Source organism: Danio rerio, chromosome 4 (genome assembly GCF_049306965.1).
Source record: "Danio rerio strain Tuebingen ecotype United States chromosome 4, GRCz12tu, whole genome shotgun sequence".
NCBI classification, from domain to species: Eukaryota; Metazoa; Chordata; class Actinopteri; order Cypriniformes; family Danionidae; genus Danio; species Danio rerio.
In genome coordinates this window covers 68,976,417-68,992,440 of record NC_133179.1, presented here as the reverse complement: position 1 = coordinate 68,992,440, position 16,024 = coordinate 68,976,417, and the positions used below count along the sequence as shown (strand labels likewise).

At 46.6% G+C, this 16,024-nt stretch overlaps 1 protein-coding gene and 72 non-coding genes across 73 annotated transcripts in view; 72 read left to right on the top strand and 1 right to left on the bottom strand.

Annotated features, from left to right (window-relative positions):
* Positions 1 to 16,024, bottom strand: part of LOC108183347 (uncharacterized) — a 199,270-nt gene that overhangs the window by 44,863 nt on the left and 138,383 nt on the right. The window lies entirely within an intron of this gene.
* LOC137494024 (5S ribosomal RNA) lies at positions 3,297 to 3,415 on the top strand. Its single transcript, XR_011013999.1, has one exon. It is a non-coding gene; the product is annotated as a 5S ribosomal RNA (ribosomal RNA).
* On the top strand, positions 3,474 to 3,592 carry LOC137492748 (5S ribosomal RNA). The gene has a single exon (XR_011012721.1). It is a non-coding gene; the product is annotated as a 5S ribosomal RNA (ribosomal RNA).
* LOC137492747 (5S ribosomal RNA) lies at positions 3,651 to 3,769 on the top strand. The gene has a single exon (XR_011012720.2). It is a non-coding gene; the product is annotated as a 5S ribosomal RNA (ribosomal RNA).
* On the top strand, positions 3,828 to 3,946 carry LOC137493604 (5S ribosomal RNA). The gene has a single exon (XR_011013579.1). It is a non-coding gene; the product is annotated as a 5S ribosomal RNA (ribosomal RNA).
* Positions 4,005 to 4,123, top strand: LOC137492746 (5S ribosomal RNA). The gene has a single exon (XR_011012719.1). It is a non-coding gene; the product is annotated as a 5S ribosomal RNA (ribosomal RNA).
* On the top strand, positions 4,182 to 4,300 carry LOC137492753 (5S ribosomal RNA). Its single transcript, XR_011012726.1, has one exon. It is a non-coding gene; the product is annotated as a 5S ribosomal RNA (ribosomal RNA).
* LOC137492745 (5S ribosomal RNA) lies at positions 4,359 to 4,477 on the top strand. The gene has a single exon (XR_011012718.1). It is a non-coding gene; the product is annotated as a 5S ribosomal RNA (ribosomal RNA).
* Positions 4,536 to 4,654, top strand: LOC137492744 (5S ribosomal RNA). Its single transcript, XR_011012717.1, has one exon. It is a non-coding gene; the product is annotated as a 5S ribosomal RNA (ribosomal RNA).
* Positions 4,713 to 4,831, top strand: LOC137493872 (5S ribosomal RNA). Its single transcript, XR_011013847.1, has one exon. It is a non-coding gene; the product is annotated as a 5S ribosomal RNA (ribosomal RNA).
* LOC137491998 (5S ribosomal RNA) lies at positions 4,890 to 5,008 on the top strand. Its single transcript, XR_011011970.2, has one exon. It is a non-coding gene; the product is annotated as a 5S ribosomal RNA (ribosomal RNA).
* Positions 5,067 to 5,185, top strand: LOC137491999 (5S ribosomal RNA). Its single transcript, XR_011011971.2, has one exon. It is a non-coding gene; the product is annotated as a 5S ribosomal RNA (ribosomal RNA).
* Positions 5,244 to 5,362, top strand: LOC137492000 (5S ribosomal RNA). The gene has a single exon (XR_011011972.2). It is a non-coding gene; the product is annotated as a 5S ribosomal RNA (ribosomal RNA).
* On the top strand, positions 5,421 to 5,539 carry LOC137492001 (5S ribosomal RNA). The gene has a single exon (XR_011011973.2). It is a non-coding gene; the product is annotated as a 5S ribosomal RNA (ribosomal RNA).
* Positions 5,598 to 5,716, top strand: LOC137492002 (5S ribosomal RNA). The gene has a single exon (XR_011011974.1). It is a non-coding gene; the product is annotated as a 5S ribosomal RNA (ribosomal RNA).
* Positions 5,775 to 5,893, top strand: LOC137492310 (5S ribosomal RNA). Its single transcript, XR_011012283.2, has one exon. It is a non-coding gene; the product is annotated as a 5S ribosomal RNA (ribosomal RNA).
* LOC137492003 (5S ribosomal RNA) lies at positions 5,952 to 6,070 on the top strand. Its single transcript, XR_011011975.2, has one exon. It is a non-coding gene; the product is annotated as a 5S ribosomal RNA (ribosomal RNA).
* Positions 6,129 to 6,247, top strand: LOC137492004 (5S ribosomal RNA). Its single transcript, XR_011011976.1, has one exon. It is a non-coding gene; the product is annotated as a 5S ribosomal RNA (ribosomal RNA).
* On the top strand, positions 6,306 to 6,424 carry LOC137492006 (5S ribosomal RNA). The gene has a single exon (XR_011011978.2). It is a non-coding gene; the product is annotated as a 5S ribosomal RNA (ribosomal RNA).
* On the top strand, positions 6,483 to 6,601 carry LOC137492007 (5S ribosomal RNA). The gene has a single exon (XR_011011979.1). It is a non-coding gene; the product is annotated as a 5S ribosomal RNA (ribosomal RNA).
* Positions 6,660 to 6,778, top strand: LOC137492008 (5S ribosomal RNA). Its single transcript, XR_011011980.2, has one exon. It is a non-coding gene; the product is annotated as a 5S ribosomal RNA (ribosomal RNA).
* On the top strand, positions 6,837 to 6,955 carry LOC137492009 (5S ribosomal RNA). Its single transcript, XR_011011981.2, has one exon. It is a non-coding gene; the product is annotated as a 5S ribosomal RNA (ribosomal RNA).
* On the top strand, positions 7,014 to 7,132 carry LOC137492010 (5S ribosomal RNA). The gene has a single exon (XR_011011982.2). It is a non-coding gene; the product is annotated as a 5S ribosomal RNA (ribosomal RNA).
* LOC137492011 (5S ribosomal RNA) lies at positions 7,191 to 7,309 on the top strand. The gene has a single exon (XR_011011983.1). It is a non-coding gene; the product is annotated as a 5S ribosomal RNA (ribosomal RNA).
* LOC137492012 (5S ribosomal RNA) lies at positions 7,368 to 7,486 on the top strand. The gene has a single exon (XR_011011984.2). It is a non-coding gene; the product is annotated as a 5S ribosomal RNA (ribosomal RNA).
* On the top strand, positions 7,545 to 7,663 carry LOC137492013 (5S ribosomal RNA). The gene has a single exon (XR_011011985.1). It is a non-coding gene; the product is annotated as a 5S ribosomal RNA (ribosomal RNA).
* LOC137492014 (5S ribosomal RNA) lies at positions 7,722 to 7,840 on the top strand. Its single transcript, XR_011011986.1, has one exon. It is a non-coding gene; the product is annotated as a 5S ribosomal RNA (ribosomal RNA).
* LOC137493876 (5S ribosomal RNA) lies at positions 7,899 to 8,017 on the top strand. The gene has a single exon (XR_011013851.2). It is a non-coding gene; the product is annotated as a 5S ribosomal RNA (ribosomal RNA).
* On the top strand, positions 8,076 to 8,194 carry LOC137492733 (5S ribosomal RNA). Its single transcript, XR_011012706.1, has one exon. It is a non-coding gene; the product is annotated as a 5S ribosomal RNA (ribosomal RNA).
* LOC137492732 (5S ribosomal RNA) lies at positions 8,253 to 8,371 on the top strand. Its single transcript, XR_011012705.2, has one exon. It is a non-coding gene; the product is annotated as a 5S ribosomal RNA (ribosomal RNA).
* Positions 8,430 to 8,548, top strand: LOC137492731 (5S ribosomal RNA). The gene has a single exon (XR_011012704.1). It is a non-coding gene; the product is annotated as a 5S ribosomal RNA (ribosomal RNA).
* On the top strand, positions 8,607 to 8,725 carry LOC137492730 (5S ribosomal RNA). The gene has a single exon (XR_011012703.1). It is a non-coding gene; the product is annotated as a 5S ribosomal RNA (ribosomal RNA).
* On the top strand, positions 8,784 to 8,902 carry LOC141383019 (5S ribosomal RNA). The gene has a single exon (XR_012403981.1). It is a non-coding gene; the product is annotated as a 5S ribosomal RNA (ribosomal RNA).
* LOC141383018 (5S ribosomal RNA) lies at positions 8,961 to 9,079 on the top strand. The gene has a single exon (XR_012403980.1). It is a non-coding gene; the product is annotated as a 5S ribosomal RNA (ribosomal RNA).
* On the top strand, positions 9,138 to 9,256 carry LOC141383017 (5S ribosomal RNA). The gene has a single exon (XR_012403979.1). It is a non-coding gene; the product is annotated as a 5S ribosomal RNA (ribosomal RNA).
* On the top strand, positions 9,315 to 9,433 carry LOC141383387 (5S ribosomal RNA). The gene has a single exon (XR_012404404.1). It is a non-coding gene; the product is annotated as a 5S ribosomal RNA (ribosomal RNA).
* On the top strand, positions 9,492 to 9,610 carry LOC141383016 (5S ribosomal RNA). The gene has a single exon (XR_012403978.1). It is a non-coding gene; the product is annotated as a 5S ribosomal RNA (ribosomal RNA).
* LOC141383398 (5S ribosomal RNA) lies at positions 9,669 to 9,787 on the top strand. The gene has a single exon (XR_012404415.1). It is a non-coding gene; the product is annotated as a 5S ribosomal RNA (ribosomal RNA).
* LOC141383015 (5S ribosomal RNA) lies at positions 9,846 to 9,964 on the top strand. Its single transcript, XR_012403977.1, has one exon. It is a non-coding gene; the product is annotated as a 5S ribosomal RNA (ribosomal RNA).
* On the top strand, positions 10,023 to 10,141 carry LOC141383071 (5S ribosomal RNA). The gene has a single exon (XR_012404037.1). It is a non-coding gene; the product is annotated as a 5S ribosomal RNA (ribosomal RNA).
* LOC141383013 (5S ribosomal RNA) lies at positions 10,200 to 10,318 on the top strand. The gene has a single exon (XR_012403975.1). It is a non-coding gene; the product is annotated as a 5S ribosomal RNA (ribosomal RNA).
* Positions 10,377 to 10,495, top strand: LOC137493554 (5S ribosomal RNA). Its single transcript, XR_011013529.2, has one exon. It is a non-coding gene; the product is annotated as a 5S ribosomal RNA (ribosomal RNA).
* On the top strand, positions 10,554 to 10,672 carry LOC137493881 (5S ribosomal RNA). Its single transcript, XR_011013856.2, has one exon. It is a non-coding gene; the product is annotated as a 5S ribosomal RNA (ribosomal RNA).
* On the top strand, positions 10,731 to 10,849 carry LOC141383012 (5S ribosomal RNA). The gene has a single exon (XR_012403974.1). It is a non-coding gene; the product is annotated as a 5S ribosomal RNA (ribosomal RNA).
* LOC137492034 (5S ribosomal RNA) lies at positions 10,908 to 11,026 on the top strand. The gene has a single exon (XR_011012006.1). It is a non-coding gene; the product is annotated as a 5S ribosomal RNA (ribosomal RNA).
* LOC137492035 (5S ribosomal RNA) lies at positions 11,085 to 11,203 on the top strand. Its single transcript, XR_011012007.1, has one exon. It is a non-coding gene; the product is annotated as a 5S ribosomal RNA (ribosomal RNA).
* On the top strand, positions 11,262 to 11,380 carry LOC137492036 (5S ribosomal RNA). Its single transcript, XR_011012008.2, has one exon. It is a non-coding gene; the product is annotated as a 5S ribosomal RNA (ribosomal RNA).
* Positions 11,439 to 11,557, top strand: LOC137493647 (5S ribosomal RNA). Its single transcript, XR_011013622.2, has one exon. It is a non-coding gene; the product is annotated as a 5S ribosomal RNA (ribosomal RNA).
* LOC137492037 (5S ribosomal RNA) lies at positions 11,616 to 11,734 on the top strand. Its single transcript, XR_011012009.1, has one exon. It is a non-coding gene; the product is annotated as a 5S ribosomal RNA (ribosomal RNA).
* Positions 11,793 to 11,911, top strand: LOC137492039 (5S ribosomal RNA). The gene has a single exon (XR_011012011.2). It is a non-coding gene; the product is annotated as a 5S ribosomal RNA (ribosomal RNA).
* Positions 11,970 to 12,088, top strand: LOC137492040 (5S ribosomal RNA). The gene has a single exon (XR_011012012.2). It is a non-coding gene; the product is annotated as a 5S ribosomal RNA (ribosomal RNA).
* LOC137492041 (5S ribosomal RNA) lies at positions 12,147 to 12,265 on the top strand. Its single transcript, XR_011012013.2, has one exon. It is a non-coding gene; the product is annotated as a 5S ribosomal RNA (ribosomal RNA).
* Positions 12,324 to 12,442, top strand: LOC137492042 (5S ribosomal RNA). The gene has a single exon (XR_011012014.2). It is a non-coding gene; the product is annotated as a 5S ribosomal RNA (ribosomal RNA).
* On the top strand, positions 12,501 to 12,619 carry LOC141383607 (5S ribosomal RNA). The gene has a single exon (XR_012404632.1). It is a non-coding gene; the product is annotated as a 5S ribosomal RNA (ribosomal RNA).
* LOC141383036 (5S ribosomal RNA) lies at positions 12,678 to 12,796 on the top strand. Its single transcript, XR_012404001.1, has one exon. It is a non-coding gene; the product is annotated as a 5S ribosomal RNA (ribosomal RNA).
* On the top strand, positions 12,855 to 12,973 carry LOC141383872 (5S ribosomal RNA). The gene has a single exon (XR_012404929.1). It is a non-coding gene; the product is annotated as a 5S ribosomal RNA (ribosomal RNA).
* Positions 13,032 to 13,150, top strand: LOC137492212 (5S ribosomal RNA). The gene has a single exon (XR_011012184.2). It is a non-coding gene; the product is annotated as a 5S ribosomal RNA (ribosomal RNA).
* LOC141383542 (5S ribosomal RNA) lies at positions 13,209 to 13,327 on the top strand. Its single transcript, XR_012404563.1, has one exon. It is a non-coding gene; the product is annotated as a 5S ribosomal RNA (ribosomal RNA).
* On the top strand, positions 13,386 to 13,504 carry LOC141383606 (5S ribosomal RNA). Its single transcript, XR_012404631.1, has one exon. It is a non-coding gene; the product is annotated as a 5S ribosomal RNA (ribosomal RNA).
* On the top strand, positions 13,563 to 13,681 carry LOC141383330 (5S ribosomal RNA). The gene has a single exon (XR_012404344.1). It is a non-coding gene; the product is annotated as a 5S ribosomal RNA (ribosomal RNA).
* LOC141383011 (5S ribosomal RNA) lies at positions 13,740 to 13,858 on the top strand. Its single transcript, XR_012403973.1, has one exon. It is a non-coding gene; the product is annotated as a 5S ribosomal RNA (ribosomal RNA).
* Positions 13,917 to 14,035, top strand: LOC141383010 (5S ribosomal RNA). The gene has a single exon (XR_012403972.1). It is a non-coding gene; the product is annotated as a 5S ribosomal RNA (ribosomal RNA).
* On the top strand, positions 14,094 to 14,212 carry LOC141383386 (5S ribosomal RNA). The gene has a single exon (XR_012404403.1). It is a non-coding gene; the product is annotated as a 5S ribosomal RNA (ribosomal RNA).
* Positions 14,271 to 14,389, top strand: LOC141383009 (5S ribosomal RNA). Its single transcript, XR_012403971.1, has one exon. It is a non-coding gene; the product is annotated as a 5S ribosomal RNA (ribosomal RNA).
* On the top strand, positions 14,448 to 14,566 carry LOC141383657 (5S ribosomal RNA). Its single transcript, XR_012404687.1, has one exon. It is a non-coding gene; the product is annotated as a 5S ribosomal RNA (ribosomal RNA).
* Positions 14,625 to 14,743, top strand: LOC141383008 (5S ribosomal RNA). The gene has a single exon (XR_012403970.1). It is a non-coding gene; the product is annotated as a 5S ribosomal RNA (ribosomal RNA).
* LOC141383298 (5S ribosomal RNA) lies at positions 14,802 to 14,920 on the top strand. The gene has a single exon (XR_012404310.1). It is a non-coding gene; the product is annotated as a 5S ribosomal RNA (ribosomal RNA).
* On the top strand, positions 14,979 to 15,097 carry LOC141383007 (5S ribosomal RNA). Its single transcript, XR_012403969.1, has one exon. It is a non-coding gene; the product is annotated as a 5S ribosomal RNA (ribosomal RNA).
* On the top strand, positions 15,156 to 15,274 carry LOC141383875 (5S ribosomal RNA). Its single transcript, XR_012404932.1, has one exon. It is a non-coding gene; the product is annotated as a 5S ribosomal RNA (ribosomal RNA).
* LOC141383541 (5S ribosomal RNA) lies at positions 15,333 to 15,451 on the top strand. Its single transcript, XR_012404562.1, has one exon. It is a non-coding gene; the product is annotated as a 5S ribosomal RNA (ribosomal RNA).
* Positions 15,510 to 15,628, top strand: LOC141383605 (5S ribosomal RNA). Its single transcript, XR_012404630.1, has one exon. It is a non-coding gene; the product is annotated as a 5S ribosomal RNA (ribosomal RNA).
* On the top strand, positions 15,687 to 15,805 carry LOC141383035 (5S ribosomal RNA). Its single transcript, XR_012404000.1, has one exon. It is a non-coding gene; the product is annotated as a 5S ribosomal RNA (ribosomal RNA).
* On the top strand, positions 15,864 to 15,982 carry LOC141383871 (5S ribosomal RNA). Its single transcript, XR_012404928.1, has one exon. It is a non-coding gene; the product is annotated as a 5S ribosomal RNA (ribosomal RNA).

Here is a 16,024-nt window from a genome sequence, read left to right as displayed (position 1 = left end):
GTATGGACTTTAAATAGTGAAATTTTAAAAAACGAGGACTATGTTAAAAAAATAACAGAAATAATAGAAAAGGAAAAAGGAAACCAGATTTATAATGAAGACAAAAGACTATGGTGGGAAAATGTCAAATTTCTGATTAAAAAATCTACATTAACATTCTGTAGAATAATACAAAAAAATAAAAGACACAAAGAAAAGACAATCAAAGAAAACTTAGAAATAGAACTAGAAAAAAATGAAAAAGACATTCAAAAAATAAAAGAAATGGAGGGAAAACTGAAAGAAATAGAAGAAAAGAAATATGAAGGAGCTAGACTAAGAAGCAAAGCAAAATATGTAGTAGAAGGAGAAAAATGCACAAAGTTCTTCTTTGATTTAGAAAGACAAAAAGGAAAAGCAGAAACAATAAAGATAATACAAGGGGCAAAAGGAGAAAGCATAGAAGGAAATGAAGAAATTTTAAAAGAAATCAAAAAATACTATGAGGAGTTATTTAAAACACAGGGAGTTGATGAAGTACAAATGGCAAAATTATTAAAACAGATAAAAACAAAAATAGATGAAGAGGATAAAAAAGAATGCGACCAAGAAATAGGGGAAGAAGAAATAAGAAAAGCAATAGAAAGCTTGAACAAAAAGAAAAGTCCAGGAATCGATGGTTTAAATAGTGAATTTTATGTATGTTTTAAAGAAATTTTAATTCCAATTTTAATTGACGTTTTTAAGGAAATACTGCAAAAAGAAGAACTAAATGAAAGAATGGGAATGGGATTAATGAAATTAATACACAAAAAAGGAGAAAAGACATTGTAAAAAAATTACAGACCAATCACAATGTTAAACACAGATTTGAAGATTTTAACAAAAATTTTAGCAAATAGATTAAAAGAAGTGATGCCAAAAATAATTAAAACAACACAGGCCTATGCGATAAAAGGAAGAGACATAGCAGACATAACAATGAGCATAAAAGACATCATAGAATATATGAAGGAGAAAAAAGAGGAAGGATATATAATAAGTCTGGATTTTGAAAAAGCTTTTGATAGAGTTGAACACCAGTTTTTATTCAAAGTACTGAAAAAGTTTGGTTTTGGAGAAGTTTTTAGAAAATGGATAAAGATTTTGTATAAGGGTATTTTAACAAAAATTAAATGTAATGGCTTTTTAACAGAATGTTTTAAAATAACAAGATCAATAAGGCAAGGATGTCCTCTGTCAGCACTTTTATATTCACTTGTGGCAGAACCCCTGGGCTTAGCTATCAACGAAGAAGAAAAAATAAAAGGAATTGAGATTGAAGAAAATAAAGTAAATAAAAAATGTTTCAATATGCAGATGACACTACATTAATAGTAAAAGGAAAAGAGAGTGTGAAAGAAGCCATGAAAATAGTACAACAATTTTGTAAAGGATCGGGGAGTAAAGTAAATGAAGACAAAACGGTTTATATGAAGTTTGGAAAGGAAACAGATTTAGCAGAATGCACCAATTTCAAAGAAGTAGAAGAAATCAAGATTTTAGGGGTTTTATTGGGGAAAGATGCCAGAAAAGCGAGAGATAAGATGTGGGAAGGTTTTTTAACAGATATAGAAAGGAGGTTAAATTACTGGAAACTAAGAACACTAACATTAAAAGGAAAAGTTTTGATTTTAAATGTTTTAATGGAGTCTAAATTGTGGCATGTTTTATATGTTTTAGAAATGCCAATGTGGATAGAAAAGAGGTTGAAAAAATGTTTTACTGATTTTTTATGGGGAGGTAAGCCACCAAGGATTGCTTTTAATACAGTCGTAGGGGAAATAGACAAAGGTGGTCTGGGTTTAATAGATGTAGAACAAAGAAAAAATAGTTTAAGAGTGAAAAGAATAAAGAAGTATCTAGAAAAAGAAAACAAAGCAGAGTGGAAAAAAACTATGAAATATTTTTTAAACAAATGTGGTAATTTTAACATGGGAGATGGGATTTTATGGATGAAAACAAAAGCTTGGATGACAGAAAACTTACCTGAATTTTATAGAGAAATTTTAAGTGCGTGGGGGAATTTTTTAAAACAAGTGGAATATAGTCCACATGGAAGGGAAAACATTTTAAACCAACCTCTTTTCTTGAACAATAATATTTTAAGTCAAGGGAAGGTTTTATACTATAAGAAATGGATAGAAGTTGGGATTTTAAAAGTGCGGGACATTTTATATGAATTTAAAGAAGGCTTTTTAACTGAACAATATGTTATAGACACAATGGAGGAGGCGAAAGAGGAATACAACAGAAAGGAAATTGAGAAAAATCTTGACATAATTAAACAGGCGATTCCAAAAGAATGGATAAAAAGCATAGAAAATTTTGAAAAAGAAAAAGAAACAAAAGAAGTGTATGTGAAAACAGGTGAAAAAATATGCAATTTTAATGAATGTACTGTGAAAAATATTTATTGTTTTTTTAGAGAGAATGTTTTTAAAGAACCAACAGCAAACAAATACTGGATAGAGAAATACAAAAATGTAAAAGCAAATGAAATATGGGGAAACATGAAAGGAAGGTATGTAGAAACAAAAGTCGAATGTCTAGAATTTTTAATAAGGCACAAAGCAATCTTTTCTGATGTCATTTTAAACAAGATAGGGATGGAACAAAGTGGAATGTGTAAAGTATGTCAAAAAGAAGAAGAGGGTTTTTTACACATGTTTTTATATTCTCAAGAATTGGAAGGTTTTTTAAAAGATTGTAAAGTTTTAATTAAAGGACTACTTGGAGACTGGGATGAAAATGAAACAGAATGGAACAGAGTAGTGATGTTGGGATGGAATAAGAACAATGAAAATAAGAAAATAGTAAACCTATGTATAATGCTGATGAAAAATGCAATGTGGGAAAGGAGAATTGTGGCAAAAAAAGAGAAAATGGTGATGGATGTATGGGGAATTTTTAAGAGGAAAATGGAGAGATATGTGGAAAAACTGTATATATATCATAAAAATGAGAACATTTTGAGTGAGCTGCACAAAATTCTGACGGACAAAGCATGTCAAGTTTTTAAAGAAATGAACTGGAAACTACCACATTTTTAATGTTTTTGAATATGAAATGATCTTTTAATGTCTGTAAAAAAAAAAAAAAAAAAAAAAAAAAAAAAAAAGGAAATGCCCGATCTCATCTGAACTCGGAAGTAAAGCAGGGTCGGGCCTGGTTAGTACTTGGATGGGAGACCGCCTGGGAATACCAGGTGCTGTAAGCTTTTCGAAGTGCTTCATTTGGCAGCTGCTTTAAATAGCCAACGCTTGACAGCCTCTTTCACTTACGGCCATACCACCCTGGAAATGCCCGATCTCATCTGAACACGGAAGTAAAGCAGGGTCGGGCCTGGTTAGTACTTGGATGGGAGACCGCCTGGGAATACCAGGTGCTGTAAGCTTTTCGAAGTGCTTCATTTGGCAGCTGATTTAAATAGCCAACGCTTGACAGCCTCTTTCGCTTACGGCCATACCACCCTGGAAATGCCCGATCTCATCTGAACTCGGAAGTAAAGCAGGGTCGGGCCTGGTTAGTACTTGGATGGGAGACCGCCTGGGAATACCAGGTGCTGTAAGCTTTTCGAAGTGCTTCATTTGGCAGCTGCTTTAAATAGCCAACGCTTGACAGCCTCTTTCGCTTACAGCCATACCACCCTGGAAATGCCCGATCTCATCTGAACTCGGAAGTAAAGCAGGGTCGGGCCTGGTTAGTACTTGGATGGGAGACCGCCTGGGAATACCAGGTGCTGTAAGCTTTTCGAAGTGCTTCATTTGGCAGCTGATTTAAATAGCCAACGCTTGACAGCCTCTTTCGCTTACGGCCATACCACCCTGGAAATGCCCGATCTCATCTGAACTCGGAAGTAAAGCAGGGTCGGGCCTGGTTAGTACTTGGATGGGAGACCGCCTGGGAATACCAGGTACTGTAAGCTTGTCGAAGTGCTTCATTTGGCAGCTGATTTAAATAGCCAACGCTTGACAGCCTCTTTCGCTTACGGCCATACCACCCTGGAAATGCCCGATCTCATCTGAACTCGGAAGTAAAGCAGGGTCGGGCCTGGTTAGTACTTGGATGGGAGACCGCCTGGGAATACCAGGTGCTGTAAGCTTTTCGAAGTGCTTCATTTGGCAGCTGATTTAAATAGCCAACGCTTGACAGCCTCTTTCGCTTACAGCCATACCACCCTGGAAATGCCCGATCTCATCTGAACTCGGAAGTAAAGCAGGGTCGGGCCTGGTTAGTACTTGGATGGGAGACCGCCTGGGAATACCAGGTGCTGTAAGCTTTTCGAAGTGCTTCATTTGGCAGCTGATTTAAATAGCCAACGCTTGACAGCATCTTTCGCTTACGGCCATACCACCCTGGAAATGCCCGATCTCATCTGAACTCGGAAGTAAAGCAGGGTCGGGCCTGGTTAGTACTTGGATGGGAGACCGCCTGGGAATACCAGGTGCTGTAAGCTTTTCGAAGTGCTTCATTTGGCAGCTGCTTTAAATAGCCAACGCTTGACAGCCTCTTTCGCTTACGGCCATACCACCCTGGAAATGCCCGATCTCATCTGAACTCGGAAGTAAAGCAGGGTCGGGCCTGGTTAGTACTTGGATGGGAGACCGCCTGGGAATACCAGGTGCTGTAAGCTTTTCGAAGTGCTTCATTTGGCAGCTGATTTAAATAGCCAACGCTTGACAGCCTCTTTCGCTTACGGCCATACCACCCTGGAAATGCCCGATCTCATCTGAACTCGGAAGTAAAGCAGGGTCGGGCCTGGTTAGTACTTGGATGGGAGACCGCCTGGGAATACCAGATGCTGTAAGCTTTTCGAAGTGCTTCATTTGGCAGCTGATTTAAATAGCCAACGCTTGACAGCCTCTTTCGCTTACGGCCATACCACCCTGGAAATGCCCGATCTCATCTGAACTCGGAAGTAAAGCAGGGTCGGGCCTGGTTAGTACTTGGATGGGAGACCGCCTGGGAATACCAGGTGCAGTAAGCTTTTCGAAGTGCTTCATTTGGCAGCTGCTTTAAATAGCCAACGCTTGACAGCCTCTTTCGCTTACGGCCATACCTCCCTGGAAACGCCCGATCTCATCTGAACTCGGAAGTAAAGCAGGGTCGGGCCTGGTTAGTACTTGGATGGGAGACCGCCTGGGAATACCAGGTGCTGTAAGCTTTTCGAAGTGCTTCATTTGGCAGCTGCTTTAAATAGCCAACGCTTGACAGCCTCTTTCGCTTACGGCCATACCACCCTGGAAATGCCCGATCTCATCTGAACTCGGAAGTAAAGCAGGGTCGGGCTTGATTATTACTTGGATGGGAGACCGCCTGGGAATACCAGGTGCTGTAAGCTTTTCGAAGTGCTTCATTTGGCAGCTGATTTAAATAGCCAACGCTTGACAGCCTATTTTGCTCACGGCCATAACACCCTGGAAATGCCCGATCTCATCTGAACTCGGAAGTAAAGCAGGGTCGGGCCTGGTTAGTACTTGGATGGGAGACCGCCTGGGAATACCAGGTGCTGTAAGCTTTTCGAAGTGCTTCATTTGGCAGCTGATTTAAATAGCCAACGCTTGACACCCTCTTTCGCTTACGGCCATACCACCCTGGAAATGCCCGATCTCATCTGAACTCGGAAGTAAAGCAGGGTCGGGCCTGGTTAGTACTTGGATGGGAGACCGCCTGGGAATACCAGGTGCTGTAAGCTTTTCGAAGTGCTTCATTTGGCAGCTGATTTAAATAGCCAACGCTTGACATCCTCTTTCGCTTACGGCCATACCACCCTGGAAATGCCCGATCTCATCTGAACTCGGAAGTAAAGCAGGGTCGGGCCTGGTTAGTACTTGGATGGGAGACCGCCTGGGAATACCAGGTGCTGTAAGCTTTTCGAAGTGCTTCATTTGGCAGCTGATTTAAATAGCCAACGCTTGACATCCTCTTTCGCTTACGGCCATACCACCCTGGAAATGCCCGATCTCATCTGAACTCGGAAGTAAAGCAGGGTCSGGCCTGGTTAGTACTTGGATGGGAGACCGCCTGGGAATACCAGGTGCTKKAAGCTTTTCGAAGTGCTTCATTTGGCAGCTGATTTAAATAGCCAACGCTTGACATCCTCTTTCGCTTACGGCCATACCACCCTGGAAATGCCCGATCTCATCTGAACTCGGAAGTAAAGCAGGGTCGGGCCTGGTTAGTACTTGGATGGGAGACCGCCTGGGAATACCAGGTGCTGTAAGCTTTTCGAAGTGCTTCATTTGGCAGCTGATTTAAATAGCCAACGCTTGACACCCTCTTTCGCTTACGGCCATACCACCCTGGAAATGCCCGATCTCATCTGAACTCGGAARTAAAGCAGGGTCGGGCCTGGTTAGTACTTGGATGGGAGACCGCCTGGGAATACCAGGTGCTGTAAGCTTTTCGAAGTGCTTCATTTGGCAGCTGATTTAAATAGCCAACGCTTGACACYCTCTTTCGCTTACGGCCATACCACCCTGGAAATGCCCGATCTCATCTGAACTCGGAAGTAAAGCAGGGTCGGGCCTGGTTAGTACTTGGATGGGAGACCGCCTGGGAATACCAGGTGCTGTAAGCTTTTCGAAGTGCTTCATTTGGCAGCTGATTTAAATAGCCAACGCTTGACATCCTCTTTCGCTTACGGCCATACCACCCTGGAAATGCCCGATCTCATCTGAACTCKGAAGTAAAGCAGGGTCGGGCCTGGTTAGTACTTGGATGGGAGACCGCCTGGGAATACCAGGTGCTGTAAGCTTTTCGAAGTGCTTCATTTGGCAGCTGATTTAAATAGCCAACGCTTGACATCCTCTTTCGCTTACGGCCATACCACCCTGGAAATGCCCGATCTCATCTGAACTCGGAAGTAAAGCAGGGYCGGGCCTGGTTAGTACTTGGATGGGAGACCGCCTGGGAATACCAGGTGCTGTAAGCTTTTCGAAGTGCTTCATTTGGCAGCTGATTTAAATAGCCAACGCTTGACATCCTCTTTCGCTTACGGCCATACCACCCTGGAAATGCCYGATCTCATCTGAACTCGGAAGTAAAGCAGGGTCGGGCCTGGTTAGTACTTGGATGGGAGACCGCCTGGGAATACCAGGTGCTGTAAGCTTTTCGAAGTGCTTCATTTGGCAGCTGATTTAAATAGCCAACGCTTGACATCCTCTTTCGCTTACGGCCATACCACCCTGGAAATGCCCGATCTCATCTGAACTCGGAAGTAAAGCAGGGTCGGGCCTGGTTAGTACTTGGATGGGAGACCGCCTGGGAATACCAGGTGCTGTAAGCTTTTCGAAGTGCTTCATTTGGCAGCTGATTTAAATAGCCAACGCTTGACATCCTCTTTCGCTTACGGCCATACCAMCCTGGAAATGCCCGATCTCATCTGAACTCGGAAGTAAAGCAGGGTCGGGCCTGGTTAGTACTTGGATGGGAGACCGCCTGGGAATACCAGGTGCTGTAAGCTTTTCGAAGTGCTTCATTTGGCAGCTGATTTAAATAGCCAAYGCTTGACATCCTCTTTCGCTTACGGCCATACCACCCTGGAAATGCCCGATCTCATCTGAACTCGGAAGTAAAGCAGGGTCGGGCCTGGTTAGTACTTGGATGGGAGACCGCCTGGGAATACCAGGTGCTGTAAGCTTTTCGAAGTGCTTCATTTGGCAGCTGATTTAAATAGCCAACGCTTGACATCCTCTTTCGCTTACGGCCATACCACCCTGGAAATGCCCGATCTCATCTGAACTCGGAAGTAAAGCAGGGTCGGGCCTGGTTAGTACTTGGATGGGAGACCGCCTGGGAATACCAGGTGCTGTAAGCTTTTCGAAGTGCTTCATTTGGCAGCTGATTTAAATAGCCAACGCTTGACACCCTCTTTCGCTTACGGCCATACCACCCTGGAAATGCCCGATCTCATCTGAACTCGGAAGTAAAGCAGGGTCGGGCCTGGTTAGTACTTGGATGGGAGACCGCCTGGGAATACCAGGTGCTGTAAGCTTTTCGAAGTGCTTCATTTGGCAGCTGATTTAAATAGCCAACGCTTGACATCCWCTTTCGCTTACGGCCATACCACCCTGGAAATGCCCGATCTCATCTGAACTCGGAAGTAAAGCAGGGTCGGGCCTGGTTAGTACTTGGATGGGAGACCGCCTGGGAATACCAGGTGCTGTAAGCTTTTCGAAGTGCTTCATTTGGCAGCTGATTTAAATAGCCAACGCTTGACAYCCTCTTTCGCTTACGGCCATACCACCCTGGAAATGCCCGATCTCATCTGAAYTTGGAAGTAAAGCAGGGTCGGGCCTGGTTAGTACTTGGATGGGAGACCGCCTGGGAATACCAGGTGCTGTAAGCTTTTCGAAGTGCTTCATTTGGCAGCTGATTTAAATAGCCAACGCTTGACATCCTCTTTCGCTTACGGCCATACCACCCTGGAAATGCCCGATCTCATCTGAACTCGGAAGTAAAGCAGGGTCGGGCCTGGTTAGTACTTGGATGGGAGACCGCCTGGGAATACCAGGTGCTGTAAGCTTTTCGAAGTGCTTCATTTGGCAGCTGATTTAAATAGCCAACGCTTGACATCCTCTTTCGCTTACGGCCATACCACCCTGGAAATGCCCGATCTCATCTGAACTCGGAAGTAAAGCAGGGTCGGGCCTGGTTAGTACTTGGATGGGAGACCGCCTGGGAATACCAGGTGCTGTAAGCTTTTCGAAGTGCTTCATTTGGCAGCTGATTTAAATAGCCAACGCTTGACATCCTCTTTCGCTTACGGCCATACCACCCTGGAAATGCCCGATCTCATCTGAACTCGGAAGTAAAGCAGGGTCGGGCCTGGTTAGTACTTGGATGGGAGACCGCCTGGGAATACCAGGTGCTGTAAGCTTTTCGAAGTGCTTCATTTGGCAGCTGATTTAAATAGCCAACGCTTGACATCCTCTTTCGCTTACGGCCATACCACCCTGGAAATGCCCGATCTCATCTGAACTCGGAAGTAAAGCAGGGTCGGGCCTGGTTAGTACTTGGATGGGAGACCGCCTGGGAATACCAGGTGCTGTAAGCTTTTCGAAGTGCTTCATTTGGCAGCTGATTTAAATAGCCAACGCTTGACATCCTCTTTCGCTTACGGCCATACCACCCTGGAAATGCCCGATCTCATCTGAACTCGGAAGTAAAGCAGGGTCGGGCCTGGTTAGTACTTGGATGGGAGACCGCCTGGGAATACCAGGTGCTGTAAGCTTTTCGAAGTGCTTCATTTGGCAGCTGATTTAAATAGCCAACGCTTGACACCCTCTTTCGCTTACGGCCATACCACCCTGGAAATGCCCGATCTCATCTGAACTCGGAAGTAAAGCAGGGTCGGGCCTGGTTAGTACTTGGATRGGAGACCGCCTGGGAATACCAGGTGCTGTAAGCTTTTCGAAGTGCTTCATTTGGCAGCTGATTTAAATAGCCAACGCTTGACATCCTCTTTCGCTTACGGCCATACCACCCTGGAAATGCCCGATCTCATCTGAACTCGGAAGTAAAGCAGGGTCGGGCCTGGTTAGTACTTGGATGGGAGACCGCCTGGGAATACCAGGTGCTGTAAGCTTTTCGAAGTGCTTCATTTGGCAGCTGATTTAAATAGCCAACGCTTGACACCCTCTTTCGCTTACGGCCATACCACCCTGGAAATGCCCGATCTCATCTGAACTCRGAAGTAAAGCAGGGTCGGGCCTGGTTAGTACTTGGATGGGAGACCGCCTGGGAATACCAGGTGCTGTAAGCTTTTCGAAGTGCTTCATTTGGCAGCTGATTTAAATAGCCAACGCTTGACATCCTCTTTCGCTTACGGCCATACCACCCTGGAAATGCCCGATCTCATCTGAACTCGGAAGTAAAGCAGGGTCGGGCCTGGTTAGTACTTGGATGGGAGACCGCCTGGGAATACCAGGTGCTGTAAGCTTTTCGAAGTGCTTCATTTGGCAGCTGATTTAAATAGCCAACGCTTGACACCCTCTTTCGCTTACGGCCATACCACCCTGGAAATGCCCGATCTCATCTGAWCTCGGAAGTAAAGCAGGGTCGGGCCTGGTTAGTACTTGGATGGGAGACCGCCTGGGAATACCAGGTGCTGTAAGCTTTTCGAAGTGCTTCATTTGGCAGCTGATTTAAATAGCCAACGCTTGACATCCTCTTTCGCTTACGGCCATACCACCCTGGAAATGCCCGATCTCATCTGAACTCGGAAGTAAAGCAGGGTCGGGCCTGGTTAGTACTTGGATGGGAGACCGCCTGGGAATACCAGGTGCTGTAAGCTTTTCGAAGTGCTTCATTTGGCAGCTGATTTAAATAGCCAACGCTTGACACCCTCTTTCGCTTACAGCCATACCACCCTGGAAATGCCCGATCTCATCTGAACTCGGAAGTAAAGCAGGGTCGGGCCTGGTTAGTACTTGGATGGGAGACCGCCTGGGAATACCAGGTGCTGTAAGCTTTTCGAAGTGCTTCATTTGGCAGCTGATTTAAATAGCCAACGCTTGACATCCTCTTTCGCTTACGGCCATACCACCCTGGAAATGCCCGATCTCATCTGAACTCGGAAGTAAAGCAGGGTCGGGCCTGGTTAGTACTTGGATGGGAGACCGCCTGGGAATACCAGGTGCTGTAAGCTTTTCGAAGTGCTTCATTTGGCAGCTGATTTAAATAGCCAACGCTTGACATCCTCTTTCGCTTACGGCCATACCACCCTGGAAATGCCCGATCTCATCTGAACTCGGAAGTAAAGCAGGGTCGGGCCTGGTTAGTACTTGGATGGGAGACCGCCTGGGAATACCAGGTGCTGTAAGCTTTTCGAAGTGCTTCATTTGGCAGCTGATTTAAATAGCCAACGCTTGACATCCTCTTTCGCTTACGGCCATACCACCCTGGAAATGCCCGATCTCATCTGAACTCGGAAGTAAAGCAGGGTCGGGCCTGGTTAGTACTTGGATGGGAGACCGCCTGGGAATACCAGGTGCTGTAAGCTTTTCGAAGTGCTTCATTTGGCAGCTGATTTAAATAGCCAACGCTTGACATCCTCTTTCGCTTACGGCCATACCACCCTGGAAATGCCCGATCTCATCTGAACTCGGAAGTAAAGCAGGGTCGGGCCTGGTTAGTACTTGGATGGGAGACCGCCTGGGAATACCAGGTGCTGTAAGCTTTTCGAAGTGCTTCATTTGGCAGCTGATTTAAATAGCCAACGCTTGACACCCTCTTTCGCTTACGGCCATACCACCCTGGAAATGCCCGATTTCGTCTGAACTCGGAATTAAAGCAGGGTCGGGCCTGGTTAGTACTTGGATGGGAGACCGCCTGGGAATAGCAGGTGCTGTAAGCTTTTCGAAGTGCTTCATTTGGCAGCTGATTTAAATAGCCAACGCTTGACATCCTCTTTCGCTTACAGCCATACCACCCTGGAAATGCCCGATCTCATCTGAACTCGGAAGTAAAGCAGGGTCGGGCCTGGTTAGTACTTGGATGGGAGACAGCCTGGGAATACCAGGTGCTGTAAGCTTTTCGAAGTGCTTCATTTGGCAGCTGATTTAAATAGCCAACGCTTGACACCCTCTTTCGCTTACGGCCATACCACCCTGGAAATGCCCGATCTCATCTGAACTCGGAAGTAAAGCAGGGTCGGGCCTGGTTAGTACTTGGATGGGAGACCGCCTGGGAATACCAGGTGCTGTAAGCTTTTCGAAGTGCTTCATTTGGCAGCTGATTTAAATAGCCAACGCTTGACATCCTCTTTCGCTTACGGCCATACCACCCTGGAAATGCCCGATCTCATCTGAACTCGGAAGTAAAGCAGGGTCGGGCCTGGTTAGTACTTGGATGGGAGACCGCCTGGGAATTCCAGGTGCTGTAAGCTTTTCGAAGTGCTTCATTTGGCAGCTGATTTAAATAGCCAACGCTTGACATCCTCTTTCGCTTACGGCCATACCACCCTGGAAATGCCCGATCTCATCTGAACTCGGAAGTAAAGCAGGGTCGGGCCTGGTTAGTACTTGGATGGGAGACCGCCTGGGAATACCAGGTGCTTGAAGCTTTTCGAAGTGCTTCATTTGGCAGCTGATTTAAATAGCCAACGCTTGACATCCTCTTTCGCTTACGGCCATACCACCCTGGAAATGCCCGATCTCATCTGAACTCGGAAGTAAAGCAGGGTCGGGCCTGGTTAGTACTTGGATGGGAGACCGCCTGGGAATACCAGGTGCTTGAAGCTTTTCGAAGTGCTTCATTTGGCAGCTGATTTAAATAGCCAACGCTTGACATCCTCTTTCGATTACGGCCATACCACCCTGGAAATGCCCGATCTCATCTGAACTCGGAAGTAAAGCAGGGTCGGGCCTGGTTAGTACTTGGATGGGAGACCGCCTGGGAATACCAGGTGCTGTAAGCTTTTCGAAGTGCTTCATTTGGCAGCTGATTTAAATAGCCAACGCTTGACACCCTCTTTCGCTTACGGCCATACCACCCTGGAAATGCCCGATCTCATCTGAACTCGGAAGTAAAGCAGGGTCGGGCCTGGTTAGTACTTGGATGGGAGACCGCCTGGGAATACCAGGTGCTGCAAGCTTTTCGAAGTGCTTCATTTGGCAGCTGATTTAAATAGCCAACGCTTGACATCCTCTTTCGCTTACGGCCATACCACCCTGGAAATGCCCGATCTCATCTGAACTCGGAAGTAAAGCAGGGTCGGGCCTGGTTAGTACTTGGATGGGAGACCGCCTGGGAATTCCAGGTGCTGTAAGCTTTTCGAAGTGCTTCATTTGGCAGCTGATTTAAATAGCCAACGCTTGACATCCTCTTTCGCTTACGGCCATACCACCCTGGAAATGCCCGATCTCATCTGAACTCGGAAGTAAAGCAGGGTCGGGCCTGGTTAGTACTTGGATGGGAGACCGCCTGGGAATACCAGGTGCTTGAAGCTTTTCGAAGTGCTTCATTTGGCAGCTGATTTAAATAGCCAACGCTTGACATCCTCTTTCGCTTACGGCCATACCACCCTGGAAATGCCCGATCTCATCTGAACTCGGAAGTAAAGCAGGGTCGGGCCTGGTTAGTACTTGGATGGGAGACCGCCTGGGAATACCAGGTGCTTGAAGCTTTTCGAAGTGCTTCATTTGGCAGCTGATTTAAATAGCCAACGCTTGACATCCTCTTTCGATTACGGCCATACCACCCTGGAAATGCCCGATCTCATCTGAACTCGGAAGTAAAGCAGGGTCGGGCCTGGTTAGTACTTGGATGGGAGACCGCCTGGGAATACCAGGTGCTGTAAGCTTTTCGAAGTGCTTCATTTGGCAGCTGATTTAAATAGCCAACGCTTGACACCCTCTTTCGCTTACGGCCATACCACCCTGGAAATGCCCGATCTCATCTGAACTCGGAAGTAAAGCAGGGTCGGGCCTGGTTAGTACTTGGATGGGAGACCGCCTGGGAATACCAGGTGCTGCAAGCTTTTCGAAGTGCTTCATTTGGCAGCTGATTTAAATAGCCAACGCTTGACACTCTCTTTCGCTTATGGCCATACCACCCTGGAAATGCCCGATCTCATCTGAACTCGGAAGTAAAGCAGGGTCGGGCCTGGTTAGTACTTGGATGGGAGACCGCCTGGGAATACCAGGTGCTGTAAGCTTTTCGAAGTGCTTCATTTGGCAGCTGATTTAAATAGCCAACGCTTGACATCCTCTTTCGCTTACGGCCATACCACCCTGGAAATGCCCGATCTCATCTGAACTCGGAAGTAAAGCAGGGTCGGGCCTGGTTAGTACTTGGATGGGAGACCGCCTGGGAATACCAGGTGCTGTAAGCTTTTCGAAGTGCTTCATTTGGCAGCTGATTTAAATAGCCAACGCTTGACATCCTCTTTCGCTTACGGCCATACCACCCTGGAAATGCCCGATCTCATCTGAACTCGGAAGTAAAGCAGGGTCGGGCCTGGTTAGTACTTGGATGGGAGACCGCCTGGGAATACCAGGTGCTGTAAGCTTTTCGAAGTGCTTCATTTGGCAGCTGATTTAAATAGCCAACGCTTGACACCCTCTTTCGCTTACGGCCATACCACCCTGGAAATGCCCGATCTCATCTGAACTCGGAAGTAAAGCAGGGTCGGGCCTGGTTAGTACTTGGATRGGAGACCGCCTGGGAATACCAGGTGCTGTAAGCTTTTCGAAGTGCTTCATTTGGCAGCTGATTTAAATAGCCAACGCTTGACATCCTCTTTCGCTTACGGCCATACCACCCTGGAAATGCCCGATCTCATCTGAACTCGGAAGTAAAGCAGGGTCGGGCCTGGTTAGTACTTGGATGGGAGACCGCCTGGGAATACCAGGTGCTGTAAGCTTTTCGAAGTGCTTCATTTGGCAGCTGATTTAAATAGCCAACGCTTGACACCCTCTTTCGCTTACGGCCATACCACCCTGGAAATGCCCGATCTCATCTGAACTCAGAAGTAAAGCAGGGTCGGGCCTGGTTAGTACTTGGATGGGAGACCGCCTGGGAATACCAGGTGCTGTAAGCTTTTCGAAGTGCTTCATTTGGCAGCTGATTTAAATAGCCAACGCTTGACATCCTCTTTCGCTTACGGCCATACCACCCTGGAAATGCCCGATCTCATCTGAACTCGGAAGTAAAGCAGGGTCGGGCCTGGTTAGTACTTGGATGGGAGACCGCCTGGGAATACCAGGTGCTGTAAGCTTTTCGAAGTGCTTCATTTGGCAGCTGATTTAAATAGCCAACGCTTGACACCCTCTTTCGCTTACGGCCATACCACCCTGGAAATGCCCGATCTCATCTGATCTCGGAAGTAAAGCAGGGTCGGGCCTGGTTAGTACTTGGATGGGAGACCGCCTGGGAATACCAGGTGCTGTAAGCTTTTCGAAGTGCTTCATTTGGCAGCTGATTTAAATAGCCAACGCTTGACATCCTCTTTCGCTTACGGCCATACCACCCTGGAAATGCCCGATCTCATCTGAACTCGGAAGTAAAGCAGGGTCGGGCCTGGTTAGTACTTGGATGGGAGACCGCCTGGGAATACCAGGTGCTGTAAGCTTTTCGAAGTGCTTCATTTGGCAGCTGATTTAAATAGCCAACGCTTGACACCCTCTTTCGCTTACAGCCATACCACCCTGGAAATGCCCGATCTCATCTGAACTCGGAAGTAAAGCAGGGTCGGGCCTGGTTAGTACTTGGATGGGAGACCGCCTGGGAATACCAGGTGCTTGAAGCTTTTCGAAGTGCTTCATTTGGCAGCTGATTTAAATAGCCAACGCTTGACATCCTCTTTCGATTACGGCCATACCACCCTGGAAATGCCCGATCTCATCTGAACTCGGAAGTAAAGCAGGGTCGGGCCTGGTTAGTACTTGGATGGGAGACCGCCTGGGAATACCAGGTGCTGTAAGCTTTTCGAAGTGCTTCATTTGGCAGCTGATTTAAATAGCCAACGCTTGACACCCTCTTTCGCTTACGGCCATACCACCCTGGAAATGCCCGATCTCATCTGAACTCGGAAGTAAAGCAGGGTCGGGCCTGGTTAGTACTTGGATGGGAGACCGCCTGGGAATACCAGGTGCTGCAAGCTTTTCGAAGTGCTTCATTTGGCAGCTGATTTAAATAGCCAACGCTTGACATCCTCTTTCGCTTACGGCCATACCACCCTGGAAATGCCCGATCTCATCTGAACTCGGAAGTAAAGCAGGGTCGGGCCTGGTTAGTACTTGGATGGGAGACCGCCTGGGAATTCCAGGTGCTGTAAGCTTTTCGAAGTGCTTCATTTGGCAGCTGATTTAAATAGCCAACGCTTGACATCCTCTTTCGCTTACGGCCATACCACCCTGGAAATGCCCGATCTCATCTGAACTCGGAAGTAAAGCAGGGTCGGGCCTGGTTAGTACTTGGATGGGAGACCGCCTGGGAATACCAGGTGCTTGAAGCTTTTCGAAGTGCTTCATTTGGCAGCTGATTTAAATAGCCAACG